The 9,634-nt window shown below is 36.8% G+C and overlaps 1 long non-coding RNA gene across 1 annotated transcript; it reads right to left on the bottom strand.

Annotated features, from left to right (window-relative positions):
- Positions 1-621: 621 nt before the first annotated feature.
- Positions 622-1,248, bottom strand: LOC308332192. The gene is made up of 3 exons (XR_013965682.1): positions 1,134-1,248; positions 910-982; positions 622-813 (listed from the first exon to the last, which is right to left on the bottom strand). It is a non-coding gene; the product is annotated as an uncharacterized lncRNA (long non-coding RNA).
- Between the last annotated feature and the right edge of the window lie 8,386 nt (positions 1,249-9,634).

Genomic DNA, 9,634 nt, shown 5'->3' with positions numbered 1-9,634 from the left:
TTTGGGAACCACTGCTTTAAACACTTTAGCACTTTATGAACATGAACAAAACAGATGGGTCCCCCCTGGAACTCCCTCAGGTACCCCTGGGGGTCCCCGGACCCCACTTTGGGAACCACTGATGTACGGCTTCTGTGGTGCAGGCCAGGAGATGTGCTGCTTCTCTGTTGCAGGCCAGGGGCAGATGCACTGCGACTCTGTTGCAGGCCAGAGGCAGATGCACTGCTTCTCTGTTGCAGGCCAGGGGTAGATGCACTGCTTCTCTGTTGCAGGCCAGGGGTAGATGCACTGCTTCTCTGTTGCAGTCCAGGGGCAGATGCACTGCGACTCTGTTGCAGGCCAGGGGTAGATGCACTGTTTCTCTGTTGCAGGCCAGAGGTAGATGCACTGTTTCTCTGTTGCAGGCCAGGGGCAGATGCACTGCTTCTCTGTTGCAGGCCAGAGGTAGATGCACTGTTTCTCTGTTGCAGGCCAGGGGCAGATGCACTGCTTCTCTGTTGCAGGCCAGAGGTAGATGCACTGCTTCTCTGTTGCAGGCCAGGGGCAGATGCACTGCGACTCTGTTGCAGGCCAGGGGCAGATGCACTGCTTCTCTGTTGCAGGCCAGGGGCAGATGCACTGCTTCTCTGTTGCAGGCCAGGGGAAGATGCACTGCTTCTCTGTTGCAGGCCAGGGGTAGATGCACTGTTTCTCTGTTGCTGCTGTTGCAGGCCAGGGGTAGATGCACTGCTTCTCTGGTGGGACACATGGCTTCTCTGGTCAGGGTGTACTCTGCAATCAGCATGAAATGGCTGGTGCATTAGCCAGCCCATCCTGGACAATGAAGAGACAGAGCAAAGCAGTCAAGACATTTTACAGGTTACATTAATATTTAAGCAAACTCAAATTAACAGAATATCTTCAGTTTACCGTGGTGTTGCTCCCATGGGAATCTGGTCCAAATGGATGTTGAATCGTTGGTGGACTAGTCAGTTCAGCTGGACTGCATTGACAAACCAAATATAGTATCAACATGTTGCATAAACTCAAAACATGAACGGCAAGTAATACCATTCTTACGTCTTCCTTGGCTTAGGTTTTTGCATAGATGTTGTCAAGTCGTCAATAGATGTGTAGAAATAAAACATAATAACCTTTTGCTTTTAATAGGAGAATCCTCCCCATCTGTCCCAAGGTCAGTGTGCACTGTGCAGAACCGCTTCAGGTAGCTTTAACCTTGACTCATCTGCAACATAATAACAAGTACTGATGAGTAAATGATGAGAAACGAGGCTAACTTTTTTTTTTCAAATTTCAAAAAACATGGGATATAACCCATCGTTTTTGTCATTTCGTCATTTTTTTCAAATCCTCAAAAATGATGAAAAACGGCGCGCTATAGTATGCCGTACGATATGGGCTATAGCCCATGGTCCAAAATGATAAGAAACGAGGATAACTTTCTTTTCAAAATAAAAAAAAACATGGGCTATAACCCATCGTTTTTGTCATTTCGTCATTTTTTTCAAATCCTCAAAAATGATGAAAAACGGCGCGCTATAGTATGCCGTACGATATGGGCTATAGCCCATGGTCCAAAATGATGAGAAACGAGGCTAACTCTTTCTTTTTTTTTTTTTTTTTTTAAATGGGCTATAACCCATCGTTTTTTTAATTTTTTTCAAATCCTCAAAAATGATGAAAAACGGCGCGCTATAGTATGCCGTACGATATGGGCTATAGCCCATGGTCCAAAATGATGAGAAACGAGGATAACTTTTTTTTCAAAATTTAAAAAAACATGGGCTATAACCCATCGTTTTTGTCATTTCGTCATTTTTTTCAAATCCTCAAAAATGATGAAAAACGGCGCGCTATAGTATGCCGTGCGATATGGGCTATAGCCCATGGTCCAAAATGATGAGAAACGAGGCTAACTTTTTTTTTTTTAATTTAAAAAAACATGGGCTATAACCCATCGTTTTTTTTTTTTTTTTTTTTTTCAAATCCTCAAAAATGATGAAAAACGGCGTGCCATAGTATGCCGTACGATATGGGCTATAGCCCACGGTCCAAAATGATGAGAAACGAGGCTAACTTTTTTTTTCCAAATTTCAAAAAACATGGGCTATAACCCATCGTTTTTGTCATTTCGTCATTTTTTTCAAATCCTCAAAAATGATGAAAAACGGCGCGCTATAGTATGCCGTACGATATGGGCTATAGCCCATGGTCCAAAATGATGAGAAACGAGGCTAACTTTTTTTTTTTTAATTAAAAAAAACATGGGCTATAACCCATCGTTTTTGTCATTTCGTCATTTTTTTCAAATCCTCAAAAATGATGAAAAACGGCGCGCTATAGTATGCCGTACGATATGGGCTATAGCCCATGGTCCAAAATGATGAGAAACGAGGATAACTTTTTTTTCAAAATTTAAAAAAACATGGGCTATAACCCATCGTTTTTGTCATTTCGTCATTTTTTTCAAATCCTCAAAAATGATGAAAAACGGCGCGCTATAGTATGCCGTACGATAAGGGCTATAGCCCATGGTCCAAAATGATGAGAAACGAGGCTAACTTTATTTTTTTTAATTTAAAAAAACATGGGCTATAACCCATCGTTTTTTTTTTTTTTTAATCCTTAAAAATGATGAAAAACGGCGTGCCATAGTATGCCGTACGATATGGGCTATAGCCCACGGTCCAAAATGATGAGAAACGAGGCTAACTTTTTTTTTCCAAATTTCAAAAGACATGGGCTATAACCCATCGTTTTTGTCATTTCGTCATTTTTTTCAAATCCTCAAAAATGATGAAAAACGGCGCGCTATAGTATGCCGTACGATATGGGCTATAGCCCATGGTCCAAAATGATGAGAAACGAGGATAACCTTTTTTTCAAAATTTAAAAAAACATGGGATATAACCCATCGTTTTTGTCATTTCGTCATTTTTTTCAAATCCTCAAAAATGATGAAAAACGGCGCGCTATAGTATGCCGTGCGATATGGGCTATAGCCCATGGTCCAAAATGATGAGAAACGAGGCTAACTTTTTTTTTTTTAATTTAAAAAAACATGGGCTATAACCCATCGTTTTTTTAATTTTTTTCAAATCCTCAAAAATGATGAAAAACGGCGCGCTATAGTATGCCGTACGATATGGGCTATAGCCCATGGTCCAAAATGATGAGAAACGAGGATAACTTTTTTTTCAAAATTAAAAAAAACATGGGCTATAACCCATCGTTTTTGTCATTTCGTCATTTTTTTCAAATCCTCAAAAATGATGAAAAACGGCGCGCTATAGTATGCCGTGCGATATGGGCTATAGCCCATGGTCCAAAATGATGAGAAACGAGGCTAACTTTTTTTTTTTTTATTTAAAAAAACATGGGCTATAACCCATCGTTTTTTTTTTTTTTCAAATCCTCAAAAATGATGAAAAACGGCGTGCCATAGTATGCCGTACGATATGGGCTATAGCCCACGGTCCAAAATGATGAGAAACGAGGCTAACTTTTTTTTTCCAAATTTCAAAAAACATGGGCTATAACCCATCGTTTTTGTCATTTCGTCATTTTTTTCAAATCCTCAAAAATGATGAAAAACGGCGCGCTATAGTATGCCGTACGATATGGGCTATAGCCCATGGTCCAAAATGATGAGAAACGAGGCTAACTTTTTTTTTTTTAATTTAAAAAAACATGGGCTATAACCCATCGTTTTTGTCATTTCGTCATTTTTTTCAAATCCTCAAAAATGATGAAAAACGGCGCGCTATAGTATGCCGTACGATATGGGCTATAGCCCATGGTCCAAAATGATGAGAAACGAGGATAACTTTTTTTTCAAAATTTAAAAAAACATGGGCTATAACCCATCGTTTTTGTCATTTCGTCATTTTTTTCAAATCCTCAAAAATGATGAAAAACGGCGCGCTATAGTATGCCGTACGATAAGGGCTATAGCCCATGGTCCAAAATGATGAGAAACGAGGCTAACTTTATTTTTTTTAATTTAAAAAAACATGGGCTATAACCCATCGTTTTTTTTTTTTTTTAATCCTTAAAAATGATGAAAAACGGCGTGCCATAGTATGCCGTACGATATGGGCTATAGCCCACGGTCCAAAATGATGAGAAACGAGGCTAACTTTTTTTTTCCAAATTTCAAAAGACATGGGCTATAACCCATCGTTTTTGTCATTTCGTCATTTTTTTCAAATCCTCAAAAATGATGAAAAACGGCGCGCTATAGTATGCCGTACGATATGGGCTATAGCCCATGGTCCAAAATGATGAGAAACGAGGATAACCTTTTTTTCAAAATTTAAAAAAACATGGGATATAACCCATCGTTTTTGTCATTTCGTCATTTTTTTCAAATCCTCAAAAATGATGAAAAACGGCGCGCTATAGTATGCCGTACGATATGGGCTATAGCCCATGGTCCAAAATGATGAGAAACGAGGATAACTTTTTTTTCAAAATTTAAAAAAACATGGGCTATAACTCATCGTTTTTGTCATTTCGTCATTTTTTTCAAATCCTCAAAAATGATGAAAAACGGCGCGCTATAGTATGCCGTACGATAAGGGCTATAGCCCATGGTCCAAAATGATGAGAAACGAGGCTAACTTTATTTTTTTTAATTTAAAAAAACATGGGCTATAACCCATCGTTTTTTTCAAATCCTCCAAAATGATGAAAAACGGCGTGCTATAGTATGCCGTACGATATGGGCTATAGCCCATGGTCCAAAATGATGAGAAACGAGGCTAACTTTTTTTTTCAAAATTTCAAAAAACATGGGCTATAACCCATCGTTTTTTTATTTTTTTCAAATCCTCCAAAATGATGAAAAACGGCGTGCTATAGTATGCCGTACGATATGGGCTATAGCCCATGGTCCAAAATGATGAGAAACGAGGCTAACTTTTTTTTCAAAATTAAAAAAAACATGGGCTATAACCCATCGTTTTTTTATTTTTTCATTTTTTTCAAATCCTCCAAAATGATGAAAAACGGCGTGCTATAGTATGCCGTACGATATGGGCTATAGCCCATGGTCCAAAATGATGAGAAACGAGGCTAACTTTTTTTTTCAAAATTTCAAAAAACATGGGCTATAACCCATCGTTTTTGAATTTTTTAATTTTTTTCAAATCCTCCAAAATGATGAAAAACGGTGTGCTATAGTATGCCGTATGATATGGGCTATAGCCCATGGTCCAAAATGATAAGAAACGAGGCAAACTTTTTTTTTCAAAATTTCAAAAAACATGGGCTATAACCCATCGTTTTTTTATTTTTTTCAAATCCTCCAAAATGATGAAAAACGGCGTGCTATAGTATGCCGTACGATATGGGCTATAGCCCATGGTCCAAAATGATGAAAAACGAGGCTAACTTTTTTTTTCAAAATTTCAAAAAACATGGGCTATAACCCATCGTTTTTTTATTTTTTAATTTTTTTCAAATCCTCCAAAATGATGAAAAACGGCGTGCTATAGTATGCCGTACGATATGGGCTATAGCCCATGGTCCAAAATGATGAGAAACGAGGCTAACTTTTTTTTTTTCAAAATTTCAAAAAACATGGGCTATAACCCATCGTTTTTGAATTTTTTATTTTTTTTCAAATCCTCCAAAATGATGAAAAACGGCGTGCTATAGTATGCCGTATGATATGGGCTATAGCCCATGGTCCAAAATGATGAGAAACGAGGCTAACTTTTTTTTTCAAAATTTCAAAAAACATGGGCTATAACCCATCGTTTTTTTATTTTTTCATTTTTTTCAAATCCTCCAAAATGATGAAAAACGGCGTGCTATAGTATGCCGTATGATATGGGCTATAGCCCATGGTCCAAAATGATGAGAAACGAGGCAAACTTTTTTTTTCAAAATTTCAAAAAACATGGGCTATAACCCATCGTTTTTTTATTTTTTCATTTTTTTCAAATCCTCCAAAATGATGAAAAACGGCGTGCTATAGTATGCCGTATGATATGGGCTATAGCCCATGGTCCAAAATGATGAGAAACGAGGCTAACTTTTTTTTTTTTTAAATTTAAAAAACATGGGCTATAACCCATCGTTTTTTTTTTTTTTTTCAAATCCTCCAAAATGATGAAAAACGGCGTGCTATAGTATGCCGTACGATATGGGCTATAGCCCATGGTCCAAAATGATGAGAAACGAGGCTAACTTTTTTTTCAAAATTTCAAAAAACATGGGCTATAACCCATCGTTTTTTTATTTTTTCATTTTTTTCAAATCCTCCAAAATGATGAAAAACGGCGTGCTATAGTATGCCGTACGATATGGGCTATAGCCCATGGTCCAAAATGATGAGAAACGAGGCTAACTTTTTTTTTCAAAATTTCAAAAAACATGGGCTATAACCCATCGTTTTTGAATTTTAGAATTTTTTTCAAATCCTCCAAAATGATGAAAAACGGCATGCTATAGTATGCCGTATGATATGGGCTATAGCCCATGGTCCAAAATGATGAAAAACGAGGCTAACTTTTTTTTTCAAAATTTCAAAAAACATGGGCTATAACCCATCGTTTTTTTATTTTTTTCAAATCCTCCAAAATGATGAAAAACGGCGTGCTATAGTATGCCATACGATATGGGCTATAGCCCATGGTCCAAAATGATGAGAAACGAGGCTAACTTTTTTTTTTCAAAATTTCAAAAAACATGGGCTATAACCCATCGTTTTTTTATTTTTTCATTTTTTTCAAATCCTCCAAAATGATGAAAAACGGCGTGCTATAGTATGCCGTATGATATGGGCTATAGCCCATGGTCCAAAATGATGAGAAACGAGGCTAACTTTTTTTTTCAAAATTGCAAAAAACATGGGCTATAACCCATCGTTTTTTTATTTTTTTATTTTTTTCAAATCCTCCAAAATGATGAAAAACGGCGTGCTATAGTATGCCGTACGATATGGGCTATAGCCCATGGTCCGAAATGATGAGAAACGAGGCTAACTTTTTTTTTCAAAATTTCAAAAAACATGGGCTATAACCCATCGTTTTTTTATTTTTTCATTTTTTTCAAATCCTCCAAAATGATGAAAAACGGCGTGCTATAGTATGCCGTATGATATGGGCTATAGCCCATGGTCCAAAATGATGAGAAACGAGGCAAACTTTTTTTTTCAAAATTTCAAAAAACATGGGCTATAACCCATCGTTTTTTTATTTTTTCATTTTTTTCAAATCCTCCAAAATGATGAAAAACGGCGTGCTATAGTATGCCGTATGATATGGGCTATAGCCCATGGTCCAAAATGATGAGAAACGAGGCTAACTTTTTTTTTTTTTTAATTTAAAAAACATGGGCTATAACCCATCGTTTTTTTATTTTTTCATTTTTTTCAAATCCTCCAAAATGATGAAAAACGGCGTGCTATAGTATGCCGTACGATATGGGCTATAGCCCATGGTCCAAAATGATGAGAAACGAGGCTAACTTTTTTTTCAAAATTTCAAAAAACATGGGCTATAACCCATCGTTTTTTTATTTTTTCATTTTTTTCAAATCCTCCAAAATGATGAAAAACGGCGTGCTATAGTATGCCGTACGATATGGGCTATAGCCCATGGTCCAAAATGATGAGAAACGAGGCTAACTTTTTTTTTTTTTATTTAAAAAAACATGGGCTATAACCCATCGTTTTTTTTTTTTTTCAAATCCTCAAAAATGATGAAAAACGGCGTGCCATAGTATGCCGTACGATATGGGCTATAGCCCACGGTCCAAAATGATGAGAAACGAGGCTAACTTTTTTTTTCCAAATTTCAAAAAACATGGGCTATAACCCATCGTTTTTGTCATTTCGTCATTTTTTTCAAATCCTCAAAAATGATGAAAAACGGCGCGCTATAGTATGCCGTACGATATGGGCTATAGCCCATGGTCCAAAATGATGAGAAACGAGGCTAACTTTTTTTTTTTTAATTTAAAAAAACATGGGCTATAACCCATCGTTTTTGTCATTTCGTCATTTTTTTCAAATCCTCAAAAATGATGAAAAACGGCGCGCTATAGTATGCCGTACGATATGGGCTATAGCCCATGGTCCAAAATGATGAGAAACGAGGATAACTTTTTTTTCAAAATTTAAAAAAACATGGGCTATAACCCATCGTTTTTGTCATTTCGTCATTTTTTTCAAATCCTCAAAAATGATGAAAAACGGCGCGCTATAGTATGCCGTACGATAAGGGCTATAGCCCATGGTCCAAAATGATGAGAAACGAGGCTAACTTTATTTTTTTTAATTTAAAAAAACATGGGCTATAACCCATCGTTTTTTTTTTTTTTTAATCCTTAAAAATGATGAAAAACGGCGTGCCATAGTATGCCGTACGATATGGGCTATAGCCCACGGTCCAAAATGATGAGAAACGAGGCTAACTTTTTTTTTCCAAATTTCAAAAGACATGGGCTATAACCCATCGTTTTTGTCATTTCGTCATTTTTTTCAAATCCTCAAAAATGATGAAAAACGGCGCGCTATAGTATGCCGTACGATATGGGCTATAGCCCATGGTCCAAAATGATGAGAAACGAGGATAACCTTTTTTTCAAAATTTAAAAAAACATGGGATATAACCCATCGTTTTTGTCATTTCGTCATTTTTTTCAAATCCTCAAAAATGATGAAAAACGGCGCGCTATAGTATGCCGTACGATATGGGCTATAGCCCATGGTCCAAAATGATGAGAAACGAGGATAACTTTTTTTTCAAAATTTAAAAAAACATGGGCTATAACTCATCGTTTTTGTCATTTCGTCATTTTTTTCAAATCCTCAAAAATGATGAAAAACGGCGCGCTATAGTATGCCGTACGATAAGGGCTATAGCCCATGGTCCAAAATGATGAGAAACGAGGCTAACTTTATTTTTTTTAATTTAAAAAAACATGGGCTATAACCCATCGTTTTTTTCAAATCCTCCAAAATGATGAAAAACGGCGTGCTATAGTATGCCGTACGATATGGGCTATAGCCCATGGTCCAAAATGATGAGAAACGAGGCTAACTTTTTTTTTCAAAATTTCAAAAAACATGGGCTATAACCCATCGTTTTTTTATTTTTTTCAAATCCTCCAAAATGATGAAAAACGGCGTGCTATAGTATGCCGTACGATATGGGCTATAGCCCATGGTCCAAAATGATGAGAAACGAGGCTAACTTTTTTTTCAAAATTAAAAAAAACATGGGCTATAACCCATCGTTTTTTTATTTTTTCATTTTTTTCAAATCCTCCAAAATGATGAAAAACGGCGTGCTATAGTATGCCGTACGATATGGGCTATAGCCCATGGTCCAAAATGATGAGAAACGAGGCTAACTTTTTTTTTCAAAATTTCAAAAAACATGGGCTATAACCCATCGTTTTTGAATTTTTTAATTTTTTTCAAATCCTCCAAAATGATGAAAAACGGTGTGCTATAGTATGCCGTATGATATGGGCTATAGCCCATGGTCCAAAATGATAAGAAACGAGGCAAACTTTTTTTTTCAAAATTTCAAAAAACATGGGCTATAACCCATCGTTTTTTTATTTTTTTCAAATCCTCCAAAATGATGAAAAACGGCGTGCTATAGTATGCCGTACG

This window comes from Protomyctophum bolini, assembly GCF_963924005.1.
Source record: "Protomyctophum bolini genome assembly, chromosome: 17".
Classification (NCBI taxonomy): Eukaryota; Metazoa; Chordata; class Actinopteri; order Myctophiformes; family Myctophidae; genus Protomyctophum; species Protomyctophum bolini.
The sequence above is the reverse complement of the archived record's forward strand: the minus strand, read 5'-3'. Positions and strand labels throughout refer to the sequence as shown.